This window comes from Choloepus didactylus, chromosome 22 (assembly GCF_015220235.1).
Source record: "Choloepus didactylus isolate mChoDid1 chromosome 22, mChoDid1.pri, whole genome shotgun sequence".
Lineage (NCBI taxonomy): Eukaryota > Metazoa > Chordata > Mammalia > Pilosa > Megalonychidae > Choloepus > Choloepus didactylus.
Genome location: NC_051328.1, coordinates 6,758,352 through 6,783,851, shown reverse-complemented (window position 1 = coordinate 6,783,851; position 25,500 = coordinate 6,758,352).

The following is a 25,500-nucleotide window of genomic DNA, read 5'->3' as shown; positions in this document are numbered from 1 at the left end:
AAAGGGATGGATGGAGGCACTTTCCCACTAGGGCAATATGTAAACCGGCTGACAATGGGCTCCAAGCAAGGAGATCAACTGTTTTAAGATACAAGTAAGGTCTTTCTTAGTTATTCATGCAACTTGGGTTTGACTTTTTGCTCTGCCCTAATTACATTTAACTGTTTTCAAACCGATATAAAGGTTGGATTCAAGCTAAGTCCTCTACTGCACTAGGAAAGGAACATTTTATTTTTTGCAGAAACTGAGAATACTCCAGTATTTTTGCAAACAGACCAAGCAAGTTGAAAACACTTTCCATTTCCCAAAAATTGAGTCCAAGGATTGCGAAGCACACAACTCAGTAAAAATAAGCCCATCTATCTTTTTCTCTTCTACTCAAACAGAACTCTCGGAAGCCCCTGAGATAACAGGATAATTAATCTCCTTTCATTAACTAATAAGAGTAAGTGGAATCTGCTCCGATAGGAGAATGTGGAAAACTACATTTAACACCAGGCGCTACCTGACACTAGTTATGTGGTCTCGGGCAAGTCCTTGACCTCTCAGGGTTCTGGTTTCTCCACCTGTAAACTGCTTTCTGCAGTCCTAGAGGTAGGAGAGGGGAAAAGGAAGGGTGGTGTGAAGAAACCAGAGCAGGGATGGGAGGTGGTGTCCCAGTCCTTTCCCCTGCTTCAAAGAAAACAGCTCTGAGTTTATCTCTTTAACATGTTGAGTTTCTGCCTAAGTTTTCAAATTAAAGGGTTTTGTTGCTTAAAATATTTAAAAATACATTGTAAACTCCTGGACTTGGTAGCTTTCAGAGTGAACTTTCAGGAAAAATCACTGCGGAAGAGGGGGAAATGATGTTTCTAGATTTGTGCACAAATGTCACATGTAACAAAACTCCAGAAGTGCAGAACATCATCATCAATTCTGGACCAGACTGATTTGGGGTATAGTTATACTCTACCTCATTGATCAACCCCAAAATATCTGAGGTGTAGTTGCTTAAAATATCAACACAATAGTAAACAAATCATGGTTTTATTTAGAATTTGTTAATCAATACTTCATATTTCTTTTTAAGAAAATATATAAGCTCACTTGGGGACATTATAAAAGCAGATTCCCTGGCCTGCCCCTCCCAGGATTGTGTTTTAGGAGGTCTAGGGTGGAGACCGGGAATCTGCTAGTTTAAGAAGCCTCCCTGGTGGTTCTGATGGTGGCAGCCCATAGACCACAGTTTGAGAAAGAGCACTCATGTTACATTGCAGTGCCCAAAAGTAGAGCCTGAGATGTGGATGGTGTATAAGTGATTTATCATGGGATTTTTCATCATAGAGACTGTCAAGAAAGTGAGGGAAGCAGGACAAGGAAGAGAAAGAACATACACCAGGGTATGATTTCAAATCAAGTACAGCTGCAGCCTGATCCTGCAGGGGCTCTGGCGAGTAACTTATTCCTTGGAGTGCTCCTACTGCAGCCAAGGAGCTTTCACCGCTTCCCCCAGGTCGTCATTGGCTAAGGCTGTACCCATAGGAGAAGTAGATACCAGGTACCAACTCTCTGTATTTTGGGGGCAAAGCAGCTCTGCAGCCTGAGGGTGGTCCACCTGAGACTCCAAGGTATGAAGGTGTCAGCAGTTAATCCCAGAGCATCTGGGTGGAGCAAGGCAGGTGAAGTGCTATCACAAACCACAGGTTAACAAACCACAGGGTCACGTTTAGGAGGCCACGGTTTACCAGCACCCTCAGTCCAAGATGCTCCAGTGTTGAAAATCAAACGCCCACTGTCGTGGTTTGAAATGCATCCTCCAGAAGTCCAAAGCCCCAGTCCCTCAGAATGTGACCTTACTTGGAAATAGGGTCATTGCAGATATGATTAGTTAAGATGAGGTCATACTGGAGTGGGGTGAGCTCTTAATCCAATGTGACTGGTGTCCTTGTAAGAAAAGGAGAAAATACACAGACACAGAGAGGAGAATGGCATGTAAAGATGGAGGTGGAGATTGAAGCTCTGCTGCCACAAACTAAGGAACTCCAAGGATTGCTGGGAACCATAAGAAGCTGCAAGAGGCAAGGAAAGATCCTCTCTTAGAGCCTGCAGAGAGCATGGCCCTGCTGACACCTTGATTTAGAACTTCAAGCTACTAGAACTGTGAGAGAATAAATTTCTGTTGTTCTAAACCACCCAGATTATGTTATTGTTACGGCAGCCCTAGAAAACTAATACACAAACATGAAAAAAATATGAAATGCCAAGGAACATTTATGACAAGCTTGGTTGATGAATGAGAAAGGGATAACCAAGATTAAAATGTAACGGTGCTCTTGCATCCTTAATTTCATATAAAATCAGAGGTCTGTCAAACATGACACTCTGTTTGCAAAGCAAGAGTTGGCATTAAATTTCTTATTGACACTCTTGGAGGGCAGCTTTACGGAATAAACATCCCATCTCACTGTCTCTCTCCCCTGTTTAGTGTTCAGCTGTTAACCTTGCTCTCTCCATCCATCTCAACCTCTGGCCTACCTTTTTCCTTCAAGCACTTTTATATTTCTACATTTCTGATGATTATATATATATGTCTTGTTTCCTGTTCTTAGCCATGAGCTCCTTGAAAGTAGAGACCATATCTAGTCACCAATACATTCCATTGCCTGCAGTTCAGGTCCTCACAAACTCTGAGCAGGTGATGAAGGCTTGCCTGTTGGCTAAACTATTCATAACCTAGAGATTCACTTGGGTTGTTTCATGCAAGCAAACTTCTCCCTAGACATCCATTCTATTGGATTCCTTAGGTTAATCAACTGATGAATTCCTTAAGTAATTAATCCTAATTCTTTAAGAAATTAATCAACCAAGTATTTATTGAGCACCTAGTCTATACCCATCTCGATGCCGGAAGGTTATAAAGAAGTATAAAACATGGTCCAAGCATCCTGCATACTTAAACTCAGTTGGAGGAAACAATGGTTAACACCACATGAATCAAAGAAGAGGATAATATAGCAATATAGTTAAGTGCTATATCATGAAATTCTGCTAAAACTCAAATGGTACAGCATATGCTAAAGAGCTAGTTATGAAGCACAGATCTTAAAAACAAAAGAAATTAGAGTAGATTTCATCTTTTGACAGCTTTAATCAGTTGGCAGTGTTTGCAGGGAAAATCATCTTGAGAAGTCTGTGAGTCCAAACCTGAGCTCAGTCAATCTCTGGATTGATTAGTAATGTCTTCCTTGGGAGAGAAATGGTAAGTGATATTAGTGCAGCAAATTTTACATGTCTGCTGGTAACAGGAGCTCCCTGATCAAGAACAGCTTAATAGGAGAGAGCTTTTGGAATCATTTCACTAATAGAGCCCACAATCTCAAAGGATGCCAAACTCATCCCACTCCCTACTACCTCCCCTTTCCAGACAATTTTGCCAAATATTTTATACATCGATACTTATATTGTTTATCTATATCACATATCTAAATCCCCCCGGGCAGAGAACTTGCAGGAAAATAGGAGAGGAAAGGGAAAGCTGGTTTGAGTTCAATCTCAGGGTGATTCAGGCAGAGAATTGAATTCTATCATTCACCAGTAGTACCCAAATGCTGTTTGCACATTACCTGATGAAGGATGTTGTTGTAGGAAATTAGCCATGTCATCCCAAGGTCTGGCTGTCTGCAGGTCAGGTAGGCCCATGGATGGTCAGGTAGGAGTAGTATAGGGTAGAAAAAAGAACATTGGGCCTGCCAGACAGAAGAGTTGGGTTGTAGTGCCAGCTCTAATACTTTCCAGTGTGAAATCGTGACAACCAGTAAGTCTCAGCTCCCTCACCTGAAATACAGAGTCAGTGTTTTTGGCTTCCATAGAGAATATTTGTTGTTTGGGGGTAGCATCAATTGACCCACTTTCCTGGTAAAAGTGCCCTGAATATATTTTGGACACTATCATCCTTGACTTCTAGCCATTTAATTTGAATAAGATTGTCCCCCTCTTTAAGCTCCTAAATGGAGGGCTCTAAAAGGTTTAAGTCCATCCTCCTGGCGATTCATTAAGAGCTGAGTACAAAAGAAAGGCATTTTGATAAATATTTAACAGCTGGCTCTCTGAATAACAAAAGCCCTGATCTGTAGCAATTGCTAATTTCTGTGGTGTAAATGCTCCCACCATGGCTGATATTGAACTATGGCCGGGATGCCCCTGGTGCACCCAATCAGCAGATACAAGCTGGCCCCAGCACACCAATGGCACAATCCAAGTAAACCTCAGGCTGGGTAAGCAAGAACATGGAGTCCTCTCTCCTTGGCTTGGTCCTATATGGATGTGAAACTTGAAACCAGTAGATCCATTCACTACAAAAAGGGGAGCTTGTAGGTGGAACCTTCCTGGACAAGGTATGATGAATCTAAGCCATGTCACCTGAGTCTTGGACTGTTACATGTCTGAAGTCATTTTACTTATAAATTCATATTTTTCTTTAGCCACTTTTTGTCATGTTTTATAACACTCACAATAAAAAGAAAACCAACCTTGCACTGTCTATGTCATAGAATTACCATAAGAATAAAATGAGGTATGCTGTACAAAACTTTGTAAATGTAAAGTCTTCCTGGTATGATTGGTATTTGCGAGAGACCAGATGTGTTCTCCCCCATGAAATCTGAAGACAACAATCTCCAATAGGTTATAATTCTCATGGGGTGAAGAGAGCAAGAAGAGGAGACTTGTTCTGCCATCACATCAACAGAGATGATTAAAGAGATAACAGCTTTCCTTAGGAATGTAAGTCTGGGAGTTTTATAACAAGAGTGGGAGCTGTCCCATGGGGGGTTCCTTGGATACTGCTTTCTAGAAGTTTGCTCAGGATCTCAGAGGTCTGGCTTATTACCATTTAGAAATTCCAGAAACAGCTAAATCAACACTTCCCACAATACCACCAGCTTCAGTTGCCCAAGTGACAGCAGAACAGCCACCTGCCAAGGGAAAGAAGTTTAGGTTGCTGCCAAGAGTCTGTACCTCTCAGAAGAGCTCAAAAATGACAACGAATGAAGGATGTACTCCTTCCTGCCCATGAACTTCACGAAAATGATTTTGGGGTCCTACTGGGGACATATGAAACACCATCAACAAATAAGGACTTGCCAGAGTTTGACCATTTAACAATAAAAGAAGAGAAAAATCAATAAAAATAATGTCAGGAAACTGCTTCAACAGTACTGATTAAAAACCAAAGAATCAATAGAGGTCTTTGGGGAAACTGATAAAACTCTCAAATTCCCATTAGTTGAAGTTGGTGTCTCTCTTGAGCAAGAGTAACTCCACCAAGCAGGCTTAGATTTATGGGCTTCACAATCCTGTTTCTCCACACCCAAAGAGATTATCTATCGATTTGGGAAACTGTATTATTAGTTATCTAGTGTCACAAGCTCTCAAATGTATTCACTGCCCCTGCCACTGGTCCTGCAAAAATAACTTTTTAAAGGCATTTTAGTTAAATGATTAGATAAGGATGTTGAGAAACAAATTATGCCAAAAATCTTCTTTAATTCATTCTTTGTTCATTCTAGAAATAATTGCCTTTATAACCAATATTTTGCTAACTATAAGGTAAAATGAATGGCTTCATTTTTCAAGATATTGTCCAAATAAGTTTTTTATTTCCTTCACTCTTATGAAATTTAGATCCTTGATTGTAAGTGGATTTATTCTCAGCCTTTTTCTTCTACTATTTATCTTTAGATAATAGGATATTCCTCTACATACAAAGGGCATATTAAGTGTTATTGAATGGTTGGCTGGATGAATAGAAATGGCTTCTTTTACCTTCAAGCATGATCAAAATTAAACCAGGCTTCATCAGCAAGCAACTACAACACAGTTCTTAAAGATGTTTCTGGAAAGAGATAGCTTAGCACCTTTGATTTTTCTGCTCAGAGAGAAGAAATTGGTAGCACTTTATTAATTTCACCAGTAGAACTCCAGTTCTATTTCAATCAAGGCATAAATAGATGTGAAATATTTACTAAGTCCCAGGCACTGTGCAAGCATTCAGAACCATGGCCTCCCCTTCAGATTTATAGATTAAGGGATTAGGATAGAGAATAGTTGCCATCTGTTATAAATTGCATAAAACCAAAGGCTGGTACAGATAATACAGATACTGAGAACCCAAAGGAATTCAGAGGAACATGGAGAGATGAGAATGGGTTAGCATTGGTGGGACAATGATTGGCAGAAAAGAAGAGAAAAGGTATCCCAAAAGAGGACGAGAAGCAGTGTTAGAAAAGGTAAAATCATCAGTTGGGTATCAGAGGCTTAGGAGAGTTGGATTTAAGAGCTGTAAGGAAGTAGGTGAAGATGGGGAAATCCTATTCCCTTTTCAAGTCCATCCCTTGGGTGGCATTTTGGCACCTCCTTCACTGACTCCTCAAGGAGTCTGTGTGAATATGTGGAAGCATGTGTGTGTACAGACTACGAATCCAAAACCACGTTAGCTTTCCTATCAGCTGAAGTTGATGTCTTTTGCGAACAACAGGATTTCCACCATGAAGACTTAAACTTATGGGTTTAAAATCCTGTTTCTTCACGCGCCAAGAGATTATTTATCAATTTGGGAGGATGGATCAATTATCTACTGCCGATGTATTACTAATATTGAATAATAACCATAAAACCTCATTGGCATACAATAGTAAACTTTTATTGAGCCAACGAATCTGTGGGATTCAACTGATCTGGGTTGGGCTTGGCTGATCTCAGCTGGGCTCACTCACGTTTCCTGGGCTGGCTGGCTGTTGACTCATCTAGAAAGGTCTCAGCTGATATGACTGAGGTGGCTCAGCTCTAAGTCATATGTCTCTCTCATCTTCCATCAGGTTAGCCTTGGCATGTCCATGTGGCCATAGTAGAGGGGAAGAGTTAGTAAGATCACTTGTCTGAGTGCTATTCAAGCCTCTGCATGAATTGTATTTGTTAACATCCCATTGCCCAAAGAAGGTCACATGGCAGAGTAATAGGGCAGTACAAAGTTATATGGCAAAAGATAGAGATGAAAAATTGGACCGCTTAATGCAATCAGTCTACCATGAGGGTTATAACTGCTTGTGATTAACAAGTTGGGGAATGGACCAGTAGGTATAGACAGTCATGTGATCCATTAGATGCCTTCTTCAACCCTTGCATGTCGGGGGGGGGGGGGGTTGGATTCTGGGGTATAATATGTCTTAGAGTGAACTAGCTGAGCAGCCAGCATTTTCCCAAGGTTGCCCTGCTCATTTCAGAATAAAGACACAGGCACTAGTCCATACTTGGATGCCTCTGACCATCTGCCAACAAAAACAGAAAAAAAAATTAATTATGAATGGTGTCTTCCAATGCTAATCACTTATCCTATGGGATTTCTCCAGCTTGTTTATAATAGCTGTTGCCTAAGGGTGCATGTTGTATAAATTGTCTGATTACAGGATACAGAGTGCTTCTTAATAGGCCTCAGCTGATTCGGAGAAGGGGAAGAAATTAAAGAAAAAAGAAAAAAAAAAATTTCCCTTTACGTATGCAAATACCTCCCAGAACAAAAAATAAAGATATGATAGAACACGATGAAATGCACCCTCTTTTCTTTTTACCTTAAGTTATGTACCAGGAAAGGAGCAAGCCTCATTGCATGTGTCAGTGGAGATGTGAATAGTCAAGTAATTGAAACAACACTAGTGTCAAGGAATGCATGCTGAGCTAAACTAGCTTCCTGGGCACCCCTGTAACAAATGGTAGTGTGGTTCTTGAATCTCTTCAGGTAAGGGGTCACTTCTGACCTTGGGGTAATTTGGCTCTGCCTTGTTGAGATAAATTTGTTTGTTTCACATTGGCCTTCTCATTTCTGAAGCCAGAACGTACATGCCAACATCTGGCAGAGGGCAGTTGGGAAGACAGACTCGGAGTGTTTAAAAAACATAGAAGTATGCAGTTAGCTACCTTCCCAGCTCTGAATTTAAAATGTAAACCCTCACTTAATGGATGGGTAGATGGGTAAGTGTGATAAAGACATTGTAAGATGCTAATAATAGAATCTAGCTGTTGCATGGCAGGCGTTCTTTGCAAAATTCGGCTTTGCTACATGTTTAGAAATTTTCGTAATAAAATATTGGAAAAATTTAAACCTCATCATCAATAGTTTATGGGCTCAAATCCATGCTGAGCACATTTAGGCATTTGGGGCTGTAGAGGTTCTTTCTCAGGCTTTAATAGATCGTCACTTAGATAGATGAATCACCTATCTATCTAATTTTCAGTGGTTGTGTCTGGAAACATCTGAGGTTGACAAATAAGTGAGAGAAGTTCCAGAGGCTTGTCAAAATGTAGATTGCAAAGGACAAAAGAAGTGCTAGTCACCTTCATACTTGCCTATTCGTTACCTCATTTGACCCCATGAGCGAGGTGGAGCTGACAATCTGCTGACCATTTTACAGGCAAGAAGATGTGAAGGGAACTCCACAGGGTCACACAGCAAGAACATTGACAAGTTAGAATTTGAACTTGGGTCATTGGACGTAAGCACCCAAGGCCACTGCTTTGTATCTTTGGTCTGATGATAATAGCTAATAGCTTTTACTATATGCCTTGTTCTGTTGTAAATGCTTTTCATGTTTTAACTCATATTTCTCCTCATAACAACTCTAGGTAGGAACTACTTGCATCATTCTCATTTTACAGGAGGAAGTGGATATTGGAGTGGTTAATTAGTTTGTCCAAGGTCACACAGCTAAAAGAGGGTGGGGCTAGTTTTTAAACTTTGTCATGATTGCAAAGCATCTCAGCATTAAGAAATGGTGGCCATTGGTTACTATCAACTATCATTTAAAAGTGTCCTGGGATTTGATTAAATTTCAGATCAAAACAAGTTCCCTATATGCAGATGTAGACTGCATTTCTCAATAGCTCTGAGCTTATTTGGTGAATATTCTTCTTTACCTATCACTTCCACTGTACCAATGTTTTGAGTTTAGATAAATTTATTAGAGTCACTACAAAAATCAACCATTTGTATACATGTTGGTTGCTCATATCTATTTACACCCCAGGAAAAGAAATATATACATTTGAAAAAAATTATGTGAGTCTTTAAAACTCTTAACTAACTCTGAAATTTCTTCAGAACGAAGTATATTTGTACCTGAATGTCCATAGTAGCACTGTGTATAATGGCCCCAAAGTAGAAACAGCCCAAATGTCCATCAAATGATGAATGGACAAATAAAATGTGATATATCCATAAATGGAACATGATTCAACCATAAAAAGAGATGAATTGCTGATACATGCCACAACATGGATGAACCTCGAAAACATTATGCTAAGTGAAAGAAGTCAGTTACAAAGGACCACATGTTGCATGATTCCATTTATATGAAATATCAGGAATAGGCAAATCTATAGGAGTCAAAGTGGATTAGTGGTTGCCTAGGGCTAAGAGTATGAGAACTTGGGGAGTAATGGCTAAGAAGTATGGGATTTCTTTGGGGGATGATAAAAATGTTCTAAAATTGGCTGTGGTGATGATTGCACAACTCTGAATTTACTCAAGGCCCCCGAATTGTACATTTTCAATGGGTGAATGTTTTGGTATGTGAATAAAGCTGTTAAAAGCAAAAAAAAAACCAAAAACCCTGAAATGACTCAGTGAGTTAGTTAAACAAGGAATGAATTCCAAATTTAGTATTTTTTAAAAAGTTATTTTTAACTTTCAGTTTTTTTTAATAAAGGTTAGTAATACAGTATTCTTATCTGGAAAACAAGTTTGATATTTCTTATATGTGTTTTGATTTTAGTTGTTTCAAAGTAAATCAAATGATAGCTGAATATTTCATTGTTTTTAAAAGCCAAATAAAATTATGCTTTATCCTTGAACAGTTCCTTCTGCCATTTTGGAAGCGGACTAATGTCAATGTTTGTTTGTGCCGAATATATGTGTCTAGACAACACCAGTTTCCTAAACTAAGTCCTACCTCTGATAAAGATCTACAACAGACCCAGAGAATCTCTCAAAGGGTCTGTTTCTGAATCTCTTGCTGCTACTATTGTACATATTTTCTACCTTCCCTTGAAGTCTTGGGAAGTACAAGTGTGAGGCCAAAAGGAGACTTGGCTGGGTCACTAAGAGCTGGAGAAATGACAGAACACCATGGTAGATGCTGTTGATGTCCCACCCCAATCTGGTCCTGAATAGCTTCCTTGCCTGCCCAGCTTTCAACCACAAGCACCTGCCCTCCTTGACCTAAAGGTTCTCTAGCTTGCTGTGTGAACAGCCAGAGCTCAGCAAGCCAGGAGGATGTGGGACTACCCCTTGGCCATGACCCCAGGTGGGATAAGTCTAGGAAGCGGGTTGCAACTCCAGTAGCCCACACAAACTACAAGCTTAATATCACCTCCTTTGCCAGCTTCCTGGTTTGCCCTGTCTTCCTTCCCGACTCTCACACTGAAATATCTTAGGACAACCCCCCAAGCCAATTACTTGCACTTGAATCCTGGTCTCTGGGTCTGTTTCTGGGGTATCTAAATAAGACACCCTGAGAGTCTCAATGAAAGAAAGATATGTGTTTCTGGTTTGGCAGAGGGAATTTTCTGCAAAGACGTACTTGTGAGATCCAAATCAGAAAAGGTACAAATTGAACCTTTACCATGTGTTTTTCCTGTGTTGCTCTGTCTTGTATACAGTATATCAATTAATCCTCACTATAACCCTGTGAGCTAGGCATGATTGCTGCCCCATTTTACAGATGAGAAAAATGACATTCAACAAGGGAAATATGGGGTTAAATCCAAAAGGATCGACTCCAGAGCTTACATCCTAAATCAACCTTCTGTAGTTCCCGACATTTATTTATCTGGTCGAGAAAACAGAAAATTATCTTTCCACCCACAGGGCCACATCTTTCTCCTGTAAATAGATCCTGTGAAAGGACAGCACGGTACAACTTGACTCAGAGATTAAATCCATGCTGGAACCTACTTTTCCTACACTGGACCAGTATATCTGATGCTGGGGGCAAAAATTCCTGTTTCTAAGAAAAGGAAAAAAAAAAAAAGAGAGAGGAACCGGAGAGGAAAGGGATGGGGGAAGCTGAATATACAAGAAAGAACTTCAGGAGTCTTCTTGGAAAGCAAACAACTTTTGCAAAGCAAATTTTGATGAGTTAAGTGCAAATGAATCAGGCATAATGAGAAACACATGGACTAAATTTTCCTTAAAATATATGAGTTTAAAAATTAAGAGGAAGAACTGCTTGGGGAAAATGTGTTTTAAGTTTTAGCCAAACTAAAAACATTCGCAAAATGGATCAAGATATTTGTTGAGCCCACAAAATGACTAGGTTGGTCCATCGCAGCCAGATAGAGTGATAAAGAGACAGATCAACAGCGGAAGGAGACTTGCTCGGCCGGCCCAGGACACAGTTTTACGACAGGACTGTGCCAGGCTCCCCAAGGGCTGTAAACTGGGGATTTAGAGTGATATTGTTTTTCTTTCATTTATTTCTCCAAGTAACACGAGACACTGCACTCTGAATGTAATACTAATGAATAAATAATACGGTCATTTGGAAAGCTGTTTGTTGAGAACACGGAATATATTTGGTGTGTTTTTTAAAGGCCTTCAAAATCTGTATTTACAAGAGAGTCCAGGAACGTGGAAGATGTATAGAGACTCCAGCGGTGAGCCGAAGGGACTAAACGTAGCTGTTGCCAGCTTCTGGGTGGCAAAAATGACATGTGTCAACCAGGAAGAAGCACAGCTGCCAAAACTCCCCGCTGCCAGCCCGAATAGCTCTCCCGCCAGAGGATTCCCTCAAAGGCCAAGCAGGACCTGCCATGAACAGCTCTGCTGGAGGAGCCACTGCTCTTCACCAACACCAGGGCACATGGGTGCCACCCCGTCTCCATCTCAATGGGAACCCATTTTCAGCCGGTATCCAGTCACACTGGCGATCTCAGAAACAATGACCAAAGTTCCATTTTTGTTTTGAACCAATATAATTTTTAGGTGAGAGGGGAAAAAAGCTTGGAATGTTTTGAAATATATACTGGTTTTTAAAGAAGCAACATTGATGTCCAGCGCTGCCTTGAACACTGCCTTCCAACGAGCGTCGCAAGGTGCAGACACATCACTGGTGGCACCAGGTCTGGACGAGCAATTACAGCGACATGATGGTCCAGGGACAGCAACGGAACTCAGCCTTGGAAATTGGCTTTGTTTTCCCTGAGAATGAAAATTGGCTGTGATCCCTGCTGCTCTTTGCATAAAGAAAAAAGGCTCTTTCGTCAGTACTTGGAGCCTCAACTCCTCCTACCGCAGCACTTTCAGATAGAGACCTGCAGAAGAAATCAGTGTTACCTTCACCCTATTCCCACAAAGCGCCAAGGAGAAGCCAAGCACCTTTAGAGGAAGGTTCAGGGTACTGAGCTTTCCAAGGGAAGGGAGGACAGGAGGAGATGGAGACAGAATAATTGGATGGGCTAGACCCAGACTTTGGAACAGAGAACCAGAAAGGAGCAAGTTCCTAAAAGGAGACTCTCAGAGCAACAAGGAGATGTATTTTGACTCTTTTGCCCGCTGCCATTCTTTACCAAGACTAAACAAACTTTCTTTTGTAGGCATAGGGCCTTATGGTAGCCAAAGAATATGGTATTTGGGCTTTTGGACCCAAGTTGCCCAGTCCCCTTTTGACATCTAGAACTTCTTTTGAAAGAAAAGCACTTGACTGTGACTGAAATAAAAACCCAAGGAACAAAACATGACTTTGGTTCACGTTCCTTCTGTGTTCAAGACTATCAGAGAAAATCAAAGCAAACCTAAAAACCTGGAGAAGAAGGTGGGAGGGGAAACTCTTGTGTGGGAAGGAAAAAAAAATGGCCTTTTTGAGGCTTCCTTTGAAAGAAAAGAGGGTCAGTTTTAGAGGTAACCAGCTCATTCTGTCACATTCTGAGCCTGAATTCGCTATTCTATAAAGCAGGGGGAGTGACTGATTTGCAGGACATTGCAGGGGTCATAAATGACATAGATGGTGTGTCCAGCTCACGGCAGACAAATACTTGCAAACCATTTGTTAATATTCTCATTAACTAGACAGAGGACAGGATGTTAACATGCAACAACATGGAAGCAAAGCATTTTGCTTTCCCTCCGTGTCTTACTCAGGATGGGTTGAGGGAAACTTTTGAATGTGAGCCTCAGCACGGTGGCACGGGCCTCCTGTACACAACAGTTCTGCGGAGGTGGGTGACATTTCTGAAATGTCTTCGTTGACATCTTCAGCCACAGAAATAAAAGAAAAGAAAAGTAACATCGCTCCCACTAAGGAATGCAGAGAACCTCCTCTAGATCACCCGCTGGAAACACAGAAAGCAGCAGGCTCTGCCAGGAATGAAAGTTATTCTCGAAGCACAGCTAAGGAATCCCTCAAGAGCATGACCCTGGTTCTTCCTTGCAGAGCTGACCCTGCAACAGCTAAACAGGCAGGTATTAGGCATGCAGTGCTTCCCCAGAAAACCAGTGTGGAAAGTCAAGGCCATTAATTTCTGGAAAGTTCTGTCAGCCATCAAGGATGGGCTTCTTCTGGGGGAACTCAGCTTATCTTCTATAGCTGCATTTCTTAAAGCGTGTTCCTCATGTCTGTAAGAGACGTGAATATTTAGTTAACAAAAAGTGGTCCGTCCTCAAGTTCATCCGAGACACATGAGAAACACTCAGTTAAGCAGGGCTGAACGAGTTTCTTTAGGCGAGGTCTTCCTGGTACATCCCCTCCAAGAGGGGGCTTCTGTTCGGAACTTTTCCCACATTTCTTGACCACAGATCCTCTAAGGGGAGCATCTCAAGAGCCACCCAGTGCAAAAACTACACCTAGGAGAGGTCAGTGTTGGCAGCACTGTTCCATCAGCAAATTGTTCTCCCTCCTGGTTCTTGAGTGAAAATTATTCATTTAACTATCTTTTATTGTTTTTGGTTGTTTGTTTTTTACACCTCTAGTGCACAAACTGGCGGTGCATCTGAGTCGTCTGAGCATCTTTTTAAGAAAAAGAAAATTCTGGAGCCCCCTCCTAAACCCCAGGGATAGCAGCTCATGAGTCCTGGGCAGCCGGCCTGGCACAGCCAATGAAGATCTGAGCCTTGGACGCCTCCCATCTAACTGTGTCAACAACACCACGATCCATCTTCCTGTCGTCACAGACGTCACAGCCATTGGCGTAAGTCTTATTTAAACATGAAACTGGCATGTGATGGTGTCAACCCAAAGGGAATTTTGAAACTTACAGAAAAGGGGATAATTTCTTTCCATTCTCCAGACTCACGTAAGAGCAATCATCTACTGTCCCTAAAACCCATTAACTCTATATTTAGGAAAGAAAAAAAAAAAATCCAACCACAATTTCACTCCTGAAGGAAAAGATCATAGACTCCCAGTAGCTATGTTGGCAAAATCCAGAATGAGTGGCTTTCTGTGGGGTGTTATCATTCTCATACTGGACTGTTCTTTTCTAAGGGAAAGTAGGTGAGTTAATTTATCTTGGACCAACATTCCTGCAGACAGAGTAGGAGATCTGGTATCTTCATCACCACTACAGGTAGTACAATCTGGACATGCCAAGTCCCATGTATGCCTGCAAGCAGTTTTAAAAGGTTTTGGTTAGCTCCAATTTTATTAGAATGAAAGCTTTTCACAAGTAAGAGGTTTTATGGGAGTTATTTTTAAAGTAATGTGTTTTTATTGGTTTCTGGTAAGATCAGTGAAATCACATGCGTTTTTAAAGAATTTTAAACCAAAAAAAGATGTTCAAACAACTTGCCTGCGACACACAAAAGCCAGGAAGTAAGAATAAGATATTTGAACACAAGGGGATTAAGATAAAAACAGGTCTGAGGAAGCCAAAGAAAAGTGGTTAAGGAGTCATCCCAGCCAGGACAAAGATGGACTGAGTTTAGATCTAAACTGTCTCTCACTTATGAAGGTCTGAGCGCTTGCACCTCTCTTTGACAAAGTTGCCCTCACAGATATGGGGGATGCCATTTGTTGTGTCTGAAAATAAAATTCTTGCTAAAAGAAAACATGCCTTCTCTTGCCTTGGCCTCAGAAGAATAAAGTAAATGCTACCCAAAGTCTTGATTGGGTGGTGGACGAATCAACAGAATTTTAGACACAGGAATCACAGAAGATCCCACTGGATTCCACTTCTCTTGCTCCTCCTCATTCTTCTTTATCTTCATCTTCTTTATTTTGCCATCTTTTTTTTCTGATTACTAAGGTAATACATGCTCAGTCTTTAAGAGCTAATCTCATTCTCAAGGTGTGAGAAAACAGATCAAGAGAGAAAAGAATAACTTGACCAAGGCTCACAGAAGACAGTTCGCAATCTAAGACCCAAAACTGGTATTTCAATAGCCCTTAACCACAGTTTGTAATTATAAATATGTGTGTACTACACATGCATATGCATACAATACATAAACACACGTTTGCCATTTATTTCTTTCCTACCCTGTAAAACACACACATGCATAAGATAATAAGCTTCATGTTGGAAAAGCAAGTTCTGTGTCTTTCTTATACAGCACTGCAGATCAAGTGCCTGGCACTTAATAGGTGTTCAGTAAATATATGCATGACTTCCTCATAACCCTTTGATCCAACACAAGCAAGCAACAAGATAGATCTACTAATGTGACATATTAATGTGACTATGTGAGAACATAGTCTTCAGAACTTTTCCACCTAATTATATAAATCAACTAAGAAATGAATCACTTGTCCCATGAAAAGGATGGCATTAAGGCAAACCTTGAGGACATAATGTTGAGTGAAATAAGTCAGATACAAAAGGGGAGATATTGTATGATACCACTAATGTGAACTCTGTGAAAAATGTAAAACAAGTGTCTTATATTGTAGAATATAGGGGACCTAGAGATAGACAGCAACTGATGAAGGGGGAATGATAATCTAATAAGAACAGATAAGATATTGAGGGTAATCTTAATGATATGGGAATGCTTAGGAATGACAATGGTGCATTAATTTTCTTGGGATATGGTAAGAGCATATTGGAAGCAATGTAGTTATTTCAGGATATTTGTTTTTCTTATTCCTTTGTTTTGTTTTGTTTGAAATTTTTTTAATTTTTTGATAAACAAAATTAAAAAAAATAAATCAATTAAGGAATGAATCATCTATCCCACGAAAAGGATGGCATTAAGGCAAACAAGCCTTCTAGAAAGAGAACTGTAATGCTACAATGAGCTTCCAGAGAATCTGGTGCAAATGTTCTCTGTGCCTCTGCAGCTGTGTGGACTTTGGATTCCTGCTCATCCCAGAGATGAGGATACACTTTTTCCTCTTGAGTTGGTATAAGGTTTGTGACTGTTAATTTCATGTATCAACTTGGCTAGGTTATGGTGTTCAGATGTTTGGTCAAGAAGCATTGTCCTAATTGTTATTGTGAGGGTTTGTCATGGATTTAAATCATGGGTCTTTGATGGCTGATTGTATCTACAGTCAATAAAGGACATTGTCCACAGCAATGAGAAAAGTCTCATCCAATCAGCTGAAGGCCTTAAAGGGAGAAGTGATGATTTCAGCAGTCTCAAAGAAGAATTTCTTTCTATACTTCAGTCAACCAATTTCTCTGGGGGAATTCATTGTCACTTTCATCAGAGTTCCCAACTTGCATCCAGCCCTACGGAATTTGGATTTGCCAATCCCCATGGTCATAGAAGCCAATTTCTACAATAATTCACTTCATATTTAATTGTATATGTATATAAATATACATATACACTCTGTCAGTTCAGTTCTCTGGAGAACCCTGACTAATATAAGGTTAAGTGGGGCAAAAATTCAGGAAGGACCAAAGTTGGAAATGTTACACATACAGAATTTCTACTAAAGAGATGAAACTATCTTAGAATGCTTCTCTGTCCATTTGGGTACCATTAATAAAGTTATGTAGAAGATATAAAAATGCTTTCATGAAGTATGGCCCCACCCGACTGTGGATCCTGGTTGCTTTCATAGAGTCTGAACAATCTCCTCTTTGAAATGAAATCTTCAAGGGAATCATCTCCCCATATTAGCTCTCAAGGACTCCGTCACTTTCCTGCAGGAGAAGATGAACTTCAACCTTGAAATTCCACCTCGTTCTACCTAGACTCAATTCTATCATAGCTATGAAGTTTACCCACCTTGGATACAAACTGAGAAAAGGAAAAGTTGAGCCTCTAGCTACTATTGCTTGGAGGTACTTAAATAGATAAAAGATTAAGCTGTGTTCAATATATTTGACCATCTATGACTGAGAGTTATACTGCCTCTTCCTTTTCTCATTCCTTTCAGGTAGGAAAGCTTTCCACCATTTTTCCCTTTTACTGACTTGACTTATGAGTATTCATTCACTGTGTTTACCATGCATTTCTGGCTCTCCACCACTTGTGCACATGCTAGAGCTGTGATTCCTGGCCTCCTGTGATTGAGTAAAGCCACATCACTGGTTCCCACCAATGAGCTGTGAGTAGAAATGAAGTGTGTTGTGCCCAATCTAGAAAATTTAATTGCTAATCCAAGTCTCTTCAAGGATCTGTTTTCCTCTTCCATGGCACCCAGCAACACTTCAGATGTCAGCTTATCTCCCAGAGTATGGAGAAAGGGAACAAAGCCCCCAGATGACTCACATGGACATACACAAAAAATTAATCTTGATGTTCTAAGCTGCTGAAACTTTGGGGTTGTCTGTTATGGCAACATAATCTAATTTTGTCATGACTAATACAAACTAGAATGGTAGAGAAAATCTGCATCACTCACTTATTGCTGCGTTATCAACCCTATCAAAACACACTACATAATTTCACTTATATAAAGTACTAGAAGAAGCAAATTTCATAGAGACAGTAGATTTTAGGTTATGAGGGGCAAGCAGGGAGTGGTGTGGGGATGCAGAGTTTCTGTTTAAGATGATGAGAAAGTTGGGGAAATGGATATTGGCAATGGTTGCACAATAATGTGAATGCAATTAATAGTACTTAATTGTACACTTAAAAATGGTTAAAATGGAAATTTTTGAGTTGTATATATAATACTGTATTAATCATGGTTCTCTAGGGAAACAGAACCAACAGGAGATATCTGTAAATATGACATTTTGTAAAAGTGTCTCACGCAACTGTGGGGATGGCACGAGTCCAAATTCTGCAGGGCAGGCCATAAGCTGGCAACTCTGATGAAGGTCCTTGATGAACTCCCCAGGAGAGGCTGGCTGGCTGAAGGAAAAATGAAAGTCCTCTCTTCTCCCTTAAAGTAAGTCTTCAACTGATTGAATTAAATCCAACTGATTGGATTCTCTCATTGTGGAATACACTCCCTTAGTTGATTGTAGATGTAATCAGCCACAGATGCAGTCAATTGACTGATGATTTAATAAATCTGCCTTCTAGTTTATTAACCAGACACAAAATGTAGCTTGCAATAATGGTTAGGCCAGTTCTTCCTTGACCAGACACCTGGGCACCATCACCTGGTCAAGGTGACACATGAACCTAACTATCACAATTACTATAATAAAACATTAAGAAAACAAAACAAAACTAGTAGCTTAAAACATGATTCTGTGGGGCAGCAATTTGGGCTAAGCTCAGCTGTGTGGTTCTTCTGCTCATTTCACCTGGGTCATTCATACAGCTGCAATCCACAGGTGTACTGGCTGGGCACTGGTGGGTACAGGGGGCCTCAACCCTGCTCCATATATTCTCAATATCTAGTAGGCTAGCCCAGGATTCTTCATCAGGCTGTCTTGTCCTGACAGCAAGAGAGCAAGAGCAGAAGTCGTGAATCCTCTTGAGTCCGGTAACTGGAACCCCTACATCAGTTGGTCAAAGGAGTCACAAGATGAATCCAGATTCAAAGGAGTGAAAAAATAGACTCCACTTTTTTGATGGGAGTAATAGCAAAGCTGTATTACTTAGGGATGTGCATAAAGAGATAGGAGAAACTTGGGCATCTTGTCTTTTTTTTCATATGAACAACAGATTTGCTGAAGAAACAGTAACTAAAAAAGCCCATTATTCCACATCTGCCATCAGAGAGCTGTGTTTACACAGCCTCCATGAGGTCCCATGGCCTCCTTATATTCCACGCCTCTTTCAACCAGTTGATCCCTGAGCCACCCATCTCCCAAGATGCCTGAGTCATCTTTTCTGACACAATTTATACAGTGTTTAAAAAACCCATCTGTTATGGTTAGGTTCACCTGGCAACTTGGCCAGGTGATGGTGCCCAGCTGTCTGGTCAAGCAAGCACTGGCCTAACAATTGCTGTGAGGATGTTTGTGGCTGGTTAATAAACCAACAGGCTGGTTTATTGAATCATCAGCCAGTTGGCTGCAGCTGTGACTGATGACTCACCGAAGGGCGTGCCTTTCACAATGAGAGAATGCAATTGGCTGGATTTAATCCAATTAATCAGTTGAAGACTTTTAAGCGAGACAGACGGAGGACCTTCACTTCTTCTTCGGCTGCCCAGTGAAGCATTTCCTGAGGAGTTCATCGAAGTTGCTGGTTTGTTTCCTGAGGAGTTCATCGAACACATTCGTCGAAGATCCCAGCTCATTTCCTGAGGAGTTCGTCAAAGTTGCCAGATCATTTCCTGAGGATTTCATCGGACATCCTCCTTGGAGTTGACAGTTTGCTGACTGCACTACAGAATTTGGACTCGTGCATTCCCACAGTTGTGTGAGTCACTTTTATAAATCTTATATTCACAGATACCTCTCATTGACTCTGTTTCCCTAGAGCACCCTAACTAATACACCCTCTCTCTCAGGAAGATGACTGGGAAGTATCAGGTCAGAGCCAAACAGTCCCCAGTTTCACTCAAGTGAATTGGAAATACCCAGAATGATTCCCACAGCACAGGACAAAGACTGTTATCCAAAGATAGTGATGGCCGGAGGAGTCAATTAGATATGATGACGTGGAAAAGAAGTCTTGTGAAAGCAGACAACTTGACAGAAGCACTGATAAATCATAATAGTTATCACTAAATAAGCATTTAATGTTACTACTACTAATAGTATTCAATGTTAAAATTCATTAAGTCTCTGTTTTCCTAAGAATGGGCCAGAGAGGCGGTAGGAATTTTGTTTTGGTCACTTGCTTGTACAGTTTTAACAGATCTGAAATTAAATCCACTGAAAGAAAGGATAGTGCAAGGAGAAAATGTATGAGGGTTGAGGGGACACCAGTAGGCCCACCTGCCATTTTACCTTCCCCTGCTTGCCCTTCCTTGCTAAAGCTCCAGAGTCCGTGGGCTCCTTGCTCTCAACCTCTGGATTCTTGGGCTTACAGTATTTTTGCCTTCTGGTATCACAGAGGCCCTGGATGGAAGTCCAGAGTGGGGGCATTTTCAGGCCTGGACACCCAGACCCTGCCTTCTGCTGCTGCCATAGACAAGGTGGTAGCCCAGGGGTCACCTGAGGACAGAAAACCCTCCCTCGGCCACATCACCTCTAAAGGCCTGCTGAAAGGTTGCTGCTCTCCCAGATGCAATGTGAGTGGACTTCCCTAGAGGCAGTGGGATAGATCCAGCTCCCATTCAGCTCCATGAGGTTCCAGAATTTGAAAGGGCAGCCGTGCCTCTGGGCTGGTTCTGAAGGTTGTAGGAAAATTGCGGTGTGGGCCCTTGGAGTCACTCTGTAGGTCGCTCCCTGCTGCTTGCCAGTTCTTTTCCCTTAGCCTGACATCCCAGATTCTGATGACTGTGCGTTGACTCTTGAGGGAAGGAAAGAGCCCACCTCTGCCAGGAACCCAGGAAGCCTCCCTGGCCTGGCATCGTCCACTCTCAGTTCATGCCCAAATGCTTCTTTCACAGGCAGCCTGTCCTGACTCTCACTGCATCATTGTCTTTTGTGTAAAATGATAGCAGGGTGGTCAAGTTGAGACTGGATTTCTGAAATCTTGATAGCCAAGAACCAAGGATATAATTCCATTTTAAAGCTGCCACCAGATTTCTGGTTCAAAATGGTAGAGTGATCACGCATTTTTATCTTCCCTTTCTCCCTAAGTGCTAATTAAGTAACACTAGTAAACTCAAACAGCGCTGAGAAGAGAAGGAAGGAAGCCTTCAGTAGAACAGAGAGCTTCACCAGTTTCTGGAAGATGTGAAGTACGTGGGATTCTCTTCACGGATAAATCATGGACGAGGACACTGCAGACCAGAGCACCCAGGGGAGGCTCCTGCAATGGAGATGGGCATCCTTCTTGGCAGAGCACTGGAGTGGCAGTAAGCTAGAAACCCGTGGGTAAGCAGAGGAGAAGCGGGAAGAGAAATCAAGGAGATGAATCGAATTTTGATCAGACTCCCCCTCTGTTCTAGTTTGCTAATGCTGCCAGAATGTAAACACCAGAAATGGATTGGTTTTTATAAAAGGGGGTTTATTTGGTTACACAGTTACAGTCTTAAAGCCATAAAGTGTCCAAAGTAATGCATCAACAGTCAGGTACCTTCACTGGAGGATGGCCAATGGTGTCCGGAAAACCTCTGCTAACTGGGAAGGCACATGGCTGGTGTCTGCTCCAGAGCTCTGGTTTCAAAACGGCTTTCTCCCAGGATGTTCCTCTCTAGGCTTCGGCTTCTGTCCAAAATGTCACTCTCAGTTGCTCTTGGGGTGTTTGTCCTCTCTTAGCTTCTCCAGAGCAAAAGTCTGTTTCATAGGCCGTCTCCAAAATGTCTCTGTAAACTGCAATTCCTCTCTCAGCTTCTGTGCATTCTTCAAAGTGTCCCTCTGGGCTGTAGCAAGCTTGCTCCTTCTGTCTGAGCTTATATAGTGCTCCAGTAATCAATGCCCATGCTGAATGGGTGGGGCCATGCCTCCATGGAAATTATCTCATCAGAGTTATCACCTACAGTTGAGTGGGTCACATCTCCATGGAAGTACCCAAAGGATTTCAATCTAATCAGCACCAAAATGTCTGCCCCACAAGATTGCATCAAAGAATATGGCTTTTTCTGGGGAACATAATACATTCAAACCAGCGCACCCTCCCATTCATTTCTCTTAGCATACTGAGTAAGTGATGGTTTACACCCAAGGTCTGGACTAGGGTTCATGACACAGTTGTCAATGTGTCTTTCAACTTGGAGGAGGGGAAAATTTGCTAATTGACTCCTTCCGTCCCACACAACCACCCACCACCATATGCCAAGGTTCTAGTCTCCCCGACATACCTTTTGTGGAGAGCTGTGTTGGGGAAGCAGAACCACACAGCTGAAGTGAAAAGCTATGCCACCTACTGTATAGATCAACCAGTTCCATAATTTGCACATAATAATGGACATCTAAGGATCTGGAGAAAAGTGAAGAATCCATTGAGGATAACTCACAGCCCCAAATCAATAAACAGCCAAAAAATGACACCAAAGATAACAGAAAATTCAGGAGATATTTAAAATTTAAGATTATGAATTAAGATTATATCCACAAAAAAGAATAGGATAATCATAACATAAGGTAATCTGAGGATAAGAAAAAGTACCTTAAAACTAAGCACCCAAGCTGCTGTAGAAGACAGTTTGGCAGTTTCTCAGAAAGTTAAATACAGAATTATCATATGACCCAGAAATCTCACTTCTAGGTATACCTGTGCCTTGATTGAATCAGTGAAGTCCTAGAAAAGAACTAAAAATGGAGGGAACTCCGAGCAGCTGAGAGGGAAATTTTGGAGATGGCCTCAGAAAGCAGACTTGCTGAAACTTTGGAGATACTAGCCGAAGTTTGCTCCAGAGAAGCTAAGAGAGGACAAACATCCCAAGAGCAGAATTTTGAAGAATGCACAAGAGCTGAGAGAGTAGCTGGAACACAATCTGGAACCAGCAGATGCCAGCCACATGCCTTCCGAGCTAACAGGTTTTCTGGATGCCATTGGCCTTCCTTCGGTGGGGGTACCTACTGTTGATGCCTTGGTTGGGACACTTTTATGGCCTTACGACTGTAACTTCGTAACCAAATAAACCTCCTTTATAAAAACCAATCCATTTCTGGTATTTTGTATAACAACAGCATTAGCAAACCAGAACAATACCCCAAAGAATTGGAAGCAGGAACTGGAACAGATATTTGCACACCAACATTCACAGAGGCATTATTCACTATTGCCGAAAAATGGAAGCAACCCAAGTGTGTATGAACAGATGAGTGGATAAACAAAAGGTAGCTATACACACAATGGAATATTATTCATCTGTAAAAAGGAATGAAGTTCTGATTTGAAGATACCATGTTGAGTGAATAAGCTGGATACAAAAGGACAAATATATGATCTCACTGATAGGAAATAATTAGAATAAGCAAATTCATAGAGTCAAACGTAGAATATAGGTTGTCAGGGGCAGGGTGGGGATGGAAATGGGGAGTTAATGCTTAAATTTCACAGAGTTTCTATTTGGGTGACAGAAAAGTTTTGGCAATGGATATTGGTGATGGTAGCACAACATTGTGAATGTAATTAACACCACTGAATTTCACATATGAATCTGGTTAAAAGGAGAAGTTTTAGGTTGTATATATGTTACTAGAATAAAATTTTTTCTAAAAATCCATAGGACTGTACAAAACAAACACTAAAGCAAACCAGGGACTATAGTGAAGAGTACAATTACAAAAATATTCTTTCATCAATTGCAACAAATGTACCACACTAATGCAAGACATTAATAATGGGGGGTATATGGGAATTCTGTATTTTTTGCATGATTTCTCTGTAAATCTACAACTTCTCTAATGCATAAACAAACAAACATACAGTAATGTCATAGATTTTCATGCTTGCCTACTCAGCATCATTCCTCTCCCAAAGAACTCTCATTTTGCCGGCAACCCATGAAACTCAGCATTTTTTTGGTTGTTAAAATGAGGGGAGGTAGGGAGTGAGGGGGTGGGGATATGGTAAGCTGAATAATGGCTTCCCAATGATATGCATGTCCTAACCCTTGGAACCCGTGATTATTTTACTTTACAACGTAAAAGGGACTCAGGTGTGATAACAGAAGCAATAGGTTGGAACGATGCAAGGAAGGGGTCATGAGTCAAGAAATGTACACAGCCTCTAAGAGCTGAAGAATGCAAGGAAATGGATTCTCCCTCTGAAGCTTCCAGAAGGAACACATCCCTGCCAACCCCTTGATTTTAGATTTCTGACCCCCAGAACTGTGAGAGAATAAATTTGTGTTGTTTTAAGCCACTAAATATGTAGTATTTTGTTACAGCAGCAATGGGAAACTAAAACTAATCCAGGAGGTATTCCTGATGATGATTAGGCAAATCCCAGGGATGCTAAAAGTCCTGAGATACATGACCAATTGCTCACAGCAAAGAATTGGCTTGACAAAATGGCAATAGTGCCCTTGATTCAGGAAAATTAAAAGCTATTCAGAAATCTTTCCCCTTTGCCTGTGGTTGGTTCAAGAATGGACATATGGCAATAGAGAGGTCTTCAGAGTTCTCTTTCTCTGGAAAGACATTAATGAAGAAACATGCTGACCCAGTTCCTCCTGGAAGCCACCCTATAGCCATGAAGTGAACCAGCTTTAAGATAAAGTTGACACTGTGGCTAACAGAGCAAAGATGGAGAAAGACCTAGATACTCAATGACATGTTTGACCTGGAGGATCAGTCAATCCTGAATTCTGTCCCACCTCTGGACTTAGAGTGATGCAAATAAAAAAAATGACCTTATTGTTTACACCATTTGAATGTAATTTTCTTTTGCAGAAAAAGTATTCTAAAGTAATACAGTTGTAGAAAAGAAACCAATGAAGTGTTGAAAAATAAGCTTAAAGATAGCTGCCACCCCATAAAAGCTGTAAATGAGTGGGGGACAAAAATCATAAATTTAAAGTACCAAAATAGTAATTTCAACATTTCCAAAATTGGAGGATTTAAAATAATAAGAGTATATTCATACAATGGAAAATTATTTGGCCATAAAAAGGAATGAAGCATTGATGCATGCTACAGCATGGATGAACCTTGAAAACATTATGCTAAATGAAAGAAGCCAGACACAAAAAATCAACGTTATATGATTCCATTCATATGAAATGTCCAGAATAGGGAAATCTTTAGTGACAGAAAGTAGGTAAGTGGTTGCTTAGGGCTGGGATATTGGGAGGATGACAGCTAAAGAGTACTGGGTTTCTTTTAGAGCTGATAAAATGTTCTAAAATTGATGGTTGAACAACTCTGAATATCTTAAGAAACAAACACACATTGAATTGTATACTTTAAATGGGTGAATTGTACATGTGAATTATATCTCAATAAATCTGTTAAAAAATAACCGAAAAAATTATAGAAGAAATTTCTTATGCATGAAAGCTTATCTTGAAAAGAAATACCATTCTTTTTGTATTGAAAAAAAAAGCAGTATTGAAAAAAAAAAGTCCACACTTTCCCCCATTTCAATATGTTCTTTAAAAACTTAGAGAATAA